At 31.2% G+C, this 7641-nt stretch overlaps 1 pseudogene; it reads left to right on the forward strand.

Moving 5' to 3' along the window:
• Positions 1-1268: 1268 nt before the first annotated feature.
• Positions 1269-6747, forward strand: LOC132059802 (probable peroxygenase 5; annotated as a pseudogene).
• The last annotated feature ends 894 nt before the right edge of the window (positions 6748-7641 follow it).

Raw genomic sequence — 7641 nt, forward strand, 5'->3', positions numbered from 1 at the left:
ATTTTCGAGTAATTACTGATAACCTTGTTTTACAGTGTAGTCGTTTGTACTTTGTACAAAGCATTATTATGATTTTCTTACTGCTTTAGATGAAGGTTTAACTGGGACATATTAAGTGATTTAATTGGTTATGTTATTGGTACTAAAGCTCTTCTATAATTATGTTTATTCTTAGATTTCCTGATTTCTTTAGTTCAAATTTTCTTGTACTCAAATCAAATTTATTTACTTATTTACTGCAGAAGATCAAGCACCATCATATTTGTGATGGATAAATATTATGGTTAATGCAATATTTAATGTCTTTACACCTGTTTTTTGTACTAGTACTGTAGATTGCAGAATACTCCGTTCTTGGATATTTACTTCTCAAAATCAATTCTTGAAAACCATTTCATAATCTAGCAGAATATCAAATAATTTGTTCTATGTTGGAATGGATTTGAAATTTATATAGTTTTTGCTTAATTTATAATAGAAGAGTTTCAAGTTATGTGTCTTTGAGCTTAGCAGCGTTCTCGGGTGATGGAGTTGATACATTTAACTTGAAGGTGCACACTGCAAATGTCTTTTAAGTTCAATTTCAGTCTTGCTAATGGTGACAGTGGTTGTGGAGGGGGAGGAGATGCTAGTGGCGGAAGAAAATATAAGTGGTGATTTTCGAAATCCCCACTCCGTAACACTAAACCGCCATATCAAGGATTCAGTTCCCAACTTAAAAATCCCCGATTGAAATTGGCGAAAAAGATCGAATCATTTCAGGAAAATTTCAATCTTAGGAAAATGGAAGGAGATAATCCAGATATGGACCGACCCATTGATAAAGAAATCTTCAACTGGTGTAAACAAATATGGGGTAACTCGGGTTATGGGTTAATTGAGTTGGGTATGGGATCCTACGTAGATCCGACGTGGCTAATTTTTTTGTATTGTGGAGTCCAAGTCAAACTTCCATCCATATAAGGGCAACTTATTAAGTATCCTAATGGGGACGGCAAATTTGACCCCCAAACTTTGACAAAGGCAAATTTAATTTATAAACCATACTTGGAGGGTAAATTTGACCCTTTCCCAATTAATAACTGTACTTATTAAATAGATTTCTTGAGACAAATACAGAGCTTGAACCCAAAGTTACTGAGTTCAATCGAACCCGTACCTTGGTCTTTGGCTCTGCCCTGTATGCGGGCCCAATCTATATTTGTCGGGGCTCCAAAACGGGTACGTAACACCGGTTTTATTTTTTTTATTTTTTTTTATTTTACGTAATCTCAATTTATGTTCTCCCTTTCATCTTCTATTTATTCCACATTTTTTTATATATAGTTTCATTCTTCTCCACACACACATATATTTTCGTTGGATATAGATTACACATGGCTACCTCAACTAGCAGCAATCAAGCTGACCGTATGCAATTTTCTTTCTCCTTTATGATCAAAAGTTTCTTAATCTTTTTATCCTATATTTCATATATCTGCATCCAATCGATGTAGGCATAATGGGAAATAAGGAGCTCACTCCATTGGAAAAGCATGTCATGTTCTTTGATATTAATAATGATGAAATAATTTACCCTTCAGAAACGTACCAAGGTTTTTCTTTCTTTTCTTACCTAATGTAGATTTAACTTTTTTTTTTAATTTTTTTTTTTTTAATAGTATGCTTTCCCCTTTCTTGACTTGTCCTAATTATTTTCTGATTTATTAATTTTGTCAGTTTTTAGGAAGATGGGCCGTGGTTTTTTCTATTCTATGTTTTTTGCAGTTCTCATTCATGTTGCTCTCAGTCACAAGACTCGACCGGTAATTCAAAACGCATAACTTAATTTCCTTATAAGTGGTTTTGATATATCTTTTGCTCGTTGGTGTTACTGACCAGTAAAGTTATGAAAATCATTGTTGTTACGTTAAAGTAATTTAAATTTATTCATTGTGATATTAAAGTCACCAACCTTTACTCATATAACAGTAAAAAAAAGGGACTATTTGTTGCCCTCTTAAAGCAATTTATGAGCTTTATGCACGATAGCAATAAAATCATTAAACTTACTATGATGAAAAATGCATTCCCATCAAACGGACTTTGTTGTCATAGTGAGTAAAGTTTTGTATTTTTACTGTTATAGTGTTTTGCCGAACCGTCTGAAGCCCCCGCCCCCGTTCTGGAGCTAGCGGGATTTGAATGACCCCTCTCTCTCTGTAGATCGAGCCTCCTTTTCAGTCGGTCACTCACTTCGTTCGAGCTGAATTACATCCATCCTCTCACGGTTAAAAAAGTGGTTAACTATATATCTTGAAAAAATTCATATTATCCATCCGAATTGTATCAATTACAGCCAACTTTACCTTCCCCGTCTCTTTCCCTAACGGAAAACTAGTCCAGTCCAACTTATTTGTTCTATGAATGCTAACCAAGTGACACTGGGGCCATAGGTCATGAAAGAGGTTGGCCCCCATCCTCCGACACTATGTATGGCTTATTTCTTTTAATGTAACAAAGAAAATATATATATAATTTTGTGATTTAATTCCCATAGTGGATAAACTTCACTGACTAAAGGTGAAATTATGATTGAGGGTGACATATGGGTAGGTGGGGATGAGGTAAATCAGGCAGCAAAAGAGTGAATTCTTTATGGTATTCATTGAAATTAGTAAATATTAAAAGAATATTATGCAAAAAACAATTGATAAAAATCAATTTGCTTAAAATTCTAAAAGAAAAAATATAAAACATTTCGAATTTAGTGGTCTGCAGAGTACCTGAAATAAAAGAAATAATTTCCACACTGTATCGGGTCACTTGCACTTTCGTCCTCTATTTTATGCAGGTCTTTAATTTATGCCCCTTATAACAAAAAGAAAAAATCGCAGGGGCATAAGTTATATTGTCGTATCATAATATTCACAAGTTATGCTCAGACATGACTTCAGTTTCTAAAGAACTTATGCCTCACTGGGCAAAATTCGATTGCTAAAGGACAATAATTAAAGACTAGCTAATTGAAGGAGTATCCTGTCGAAACAAGATATATTCCTTAAGCCCAAGTTACTAAGGAAGAAATATAGCAGAGTCAGAACTTTAACTTTAACACAAACTTGATTATGGATAAAAATGGATAGATAGTTGGGTGAACCTTGATGGATCTGAATTTCTAATTAAATAAATCTCAACAAAATTGTCCAAAACACATCCAACGCACAGTATATGACAAACTTCCTTTTATGAAGTTTCGCAAAGTAATTTAGACTTGGATCATTTTCAAAATAAAAGTAGGGCATTGAAAGTGGTCATGGGTCACAAGCAAGTTATATTTTTGGTAGGATTTGCATTAATTTTCTCAACAATAGAATTCATTCGAATTTTATATGATACGAATAGAATCCTCAAAACAATTAAATTCTGATGCCTAGTGTTGCTTTTAATCAAGCAAGAAAGCAATTAATCTATCTTGCATGTGTCAAATGAATTTCTTGCATGTGTCAAATGAATTTCTACTGCTGGCTGGATATTGATTAGTACTATGTAAATGCTTTTTTCTGTCGCATAGGGAAAATTCCCATCTTTGCTCTTCCCCATTGCGGTAAAAGATATCAAATATGCCATGCACGGCAGTGATACTGGTGCCTATGACGCTGAAGGGAGGTAAATTCATGAATACCTCGCAAATAAAGGGGCTTTTTCATTGGGAAAAAAACATAAGTAGACAAAAATATAAAAGTATTTACATACTCATAACAGGTAAATACAATAAACATCTGATAGCAATTTAATTAAGAGTCTTATAGTAAAGCAATTTCCTAAGTATAAGGAAACGAGAAGCGGCAATGTCGTGGGACGTTATATCCTTTGTAACTGCTTGTTACACTTTTTTTCATAATCTGAAAGATATATTAGTAGAGTACTTTTTTTTTTTTGCCTTTTTTACTTTTTCCTTATTCTAGTCTGGTTTTTGTTCATCCATGAATAATAAAATTAGAGTTTTGATTTAATACGGTGGAGAGTGAGATGTGGAATACGATTACAGTATATAATTGCATTATGTACATTACTTATATAATTTTGTTAGATGTAGTTTAATAAAGCTGTTATACGCAAAATATTATTGGTATAATTTTATTACACCCTATGTAATAAAATATATATATACATTTCATAAATTATATATTGATTATACGTTGTATAAAAAATATCATATACGTGGTATAATTTTATTAAAGTTGTATGATAAATTATGTTCTGTATATTACAAGTATTATCTTGTATGTGTGGATGATCAGTGTGATTGGACTTTAAAGTCATCAAAGCCTTCATGCATCAAATATATTCAAGGTGAGAGATTTTGAAGATGTTTACATATGCGGGAATGAAGCAAGATTATTTTCATGAAGGAATGCTACATCAAACCTATTGGAAAATTGATCACGGACAAATGCGATGATCCCAAGTCAATTTATACTCCAAGAGATATTCAGTGTGACATGAAAAAGGAATTAGGAGTTGATTTGAAACTACATGAAGGCTTGAATAAATACTATATACATGAAAAATATAGATATTAATGGTTAAAGAAGAGAGATAAATAATGGGTTTATCCCTTAAAATAAGAGATAAATGAAGAAAAAGAATAAAAGATATCATGCAACCCCTTATTTGGAGGATATTCCTTATCCTAACATACTTTTTTTAATATGCTAAAAAGGTTAAAAAAACAGTGTTCTTTTTGAAGAATTTGAAAAGTTATGCTATTTATGTGCTTAATTTCAATACCGTGACTTAAGGTGTAATTTTCTCTTTTTCATTTGGTCCGTGGGTCAATCTTAATTACGAGGACTAGCTAAAATATACAAAACATATACACTGATTATGTATATAATATGTATATTTATATTTATATTTGTATTTATATTTAGGCTTAATACATCGACTACCCCTTAAACTTTCCAGCAAATTTCATTTAGATACTCGATCTACAGCTTGTTCCAATTGAGCACCTCAACACATGATAAGGTGTCCCTATTAGACACTTTTGGTTTAATCTTTTAATTTTTTTTGGCGTCTATTAGATAAGTAAGTTAGTCACATAAAATATCATGTCATCTATTTTAATTGTACACATCAGCCTCAATTAGAACATGTCTGAGATTTTACAGCTTATTGAGGCTAATATGTATAATTAAATTAGGTGACTTATTTTAAGAGGTTAACTTAACTACCTAAAAGGCGCTATAGAACACACGCAAAACTTTTTCCAAATTTTGAAGCGAAGGTGTCTAATATGAACAGTTTTACCATGTATTCAAGTGTACAATTGAAACAAGCTATAGTTTGAGTGTCTAAATGAAATTTATTGACAAGTTTTAGAGACTGTCGATGTATTAAGCCTTATATTAATATACTAAACATATACATTAATTGCCTATTATTTTTTAGGGCATCCCAAAAGGTAATTATCCCTAAATTAATTTCCGGCTAGCTATGTCCAAAGTGATTCGCACAGTGTTACACTTGATATGGTAACTAAATTGAATTGGCAAATTGCTATTATTGAAGGTTTGTGCCAGAGAAGTTTGAGGAGATCTTTAAGAAGCATGCACATCAAAATGCAGATTCCTTAACATACAAAGAAGTGAAAGAATTGCTCAAGACTAACAGACAACCAAAGGACTACTGGGGATGGTATCCTCTCTTTTTCCGTGTTTCTTGTTAGTTGTTACTCCCTCCGTCTCAATTTTTGTGGCAGTCATTGACTAGGCATAAAATATACGAAACAAAGAAAAAAATTAATTTTATGTTTTAAAATGAGTTATATACATTTGTTAGAGTATAAATTATCTCATTAAATCTATAACATACAGTTAAACAGTTCTACATAAGGAAGTATGACATTTTTGCAACACTCTTAAAAAAATAAAAAAAAAGCACACCACATAAATTTGGACAAAGGGAGTACTTATTTGTGTATAGTGTTTTTGTTCATTGTCGCCTTCTATTATTTCCTTGCAAAATTAGTGTTTTTAGTCCTTGAAGCGATAAATTCTGATATCAATCATTATGATATTTAGTTAAGTAAATTTAACTTTCAACTAATTGAAATGTGTACTTTTGATCATTTTGCTTATGAATCTTCACAAATTTAACTAATTGTTAATTAACTATATATAAACTCATTTAGTTACTGATGTGGTATGTTAAATTTATATGTTACTCCCATGTTTAAGGGTAATGTAGTTTAAGAAAATAATCCAAATATAATATATCTCTTATGGGGACTAAAACACGCATTTTAATTAATTAAAGGTTTAATATGTATTGTGAAATATTACAAACACAAAGATTAGAATTTACCAATTGATCAAAAGTGTAGTTATCTTTATTGGTGAGACTCTTTTCCTTAATTTTATTTTATTTTAACTCAATCTTTTATATTTGTAGCGCAAATGCTTTTGTAGATTGGATGTCTTTATATGATTTAGGCAAAAGTAAGGATGGAATATTGACGAAAGAAAATGTAAGAGGTGTCTATGATGGAACCTTTTCGAGCAAAAGGCAAAAGAGCATGCTGCAAAGTAGGACCCTGTAGGTCCAGTATCGTTGTTTGACGTAGAATATGGTAGTTTTAAGGCTAATTAAGTAATTGTCTTCTGCTGTTAATTAATGTTACCATATATTGTCGTTTCTGCTGCGTACATATCATTCTCCCCAGACATTATTTATGAGAATACATTGAGTATGTTATTGTGATTGTTGTTAGTATGTTCATGTTCTGCTGTTAATGTTACTACTAGTGAATTTGTCTGCGCTTTGCGCGGTTTGAAAAAACTTCATTAAAATAATTTTCTTAAATTATCGAGATAAAAGTCTTCATGTATAATGGGGTCCGTTATATAGATAAGATTAATATGATAAATATATTAATCACAAATATATGTCTTTAATTTGATTTAGAGTTTAGAAATGTGATGCATCATACAACTAAACTCATGAGGCAGAGAAAACAGCGCTATATGTTTACATCATTCAAATCAATTACGCCATTAACTCAAAATTGTTCTTACGGGAAAATGATTTTCATCTTTTTTTTATTAGTAATTGTTTTGGTGATACAACACTTATATAAATTCTATATATTTTATTAAAATAAAAATCAGTAGTAAAAAAAATTGTATCTAAATCATGTCGTTGAACCAATTAATCAGAAGTGTATCTCCATTTTTTTCGGGAAAAAAAAAACCTCCAATTTACTTCCTGTGTACTTGTCTTTTTTGCTCAACCGTGAAAAACTTAATTGAATATTATTGCCATAATGTTTGTAAAAGAAATGAGGGAACGAAAAAATATATTATTATCATATGGATATGGACATATGGTAATTAATTTTTTTCTTTAACAAAAAGGATGAGAAAAAAAATGTTTCTCACATCTATAAGGAAAGAAAGTGGGAGAATCAAAATTGATCACTGAAATTACTTAAAAAGATCCTGAAAAGAGCAAATCCATCAACGTAGGAAAAAACGACGATATCTTTCTACAATATATCTAAAGTTCAATAATTTCAAAAATCCACACTAATAGCCTCTTCCAACACCCCCTCCGCCACTAAAAATCGTGCAAAAAACCGAAAAAAATTTATGATGT

This window comes from Lycium ferocissimum, chromosome 6 (assembly GCF_029784015.1).
Source record: "Lycium ferocissimum isolate CSIRO_LF1 chromosome 6, AGI_CSIRO_Lferr_CH_V1, whole genome shotgun sequence".
Lineage (NCBI taxonomy): Eukaryota > Viridiplantae > Streptophyta > Magnoliopsida > Solanales > Solanaceae > Lycium > Lycium ferocissimum.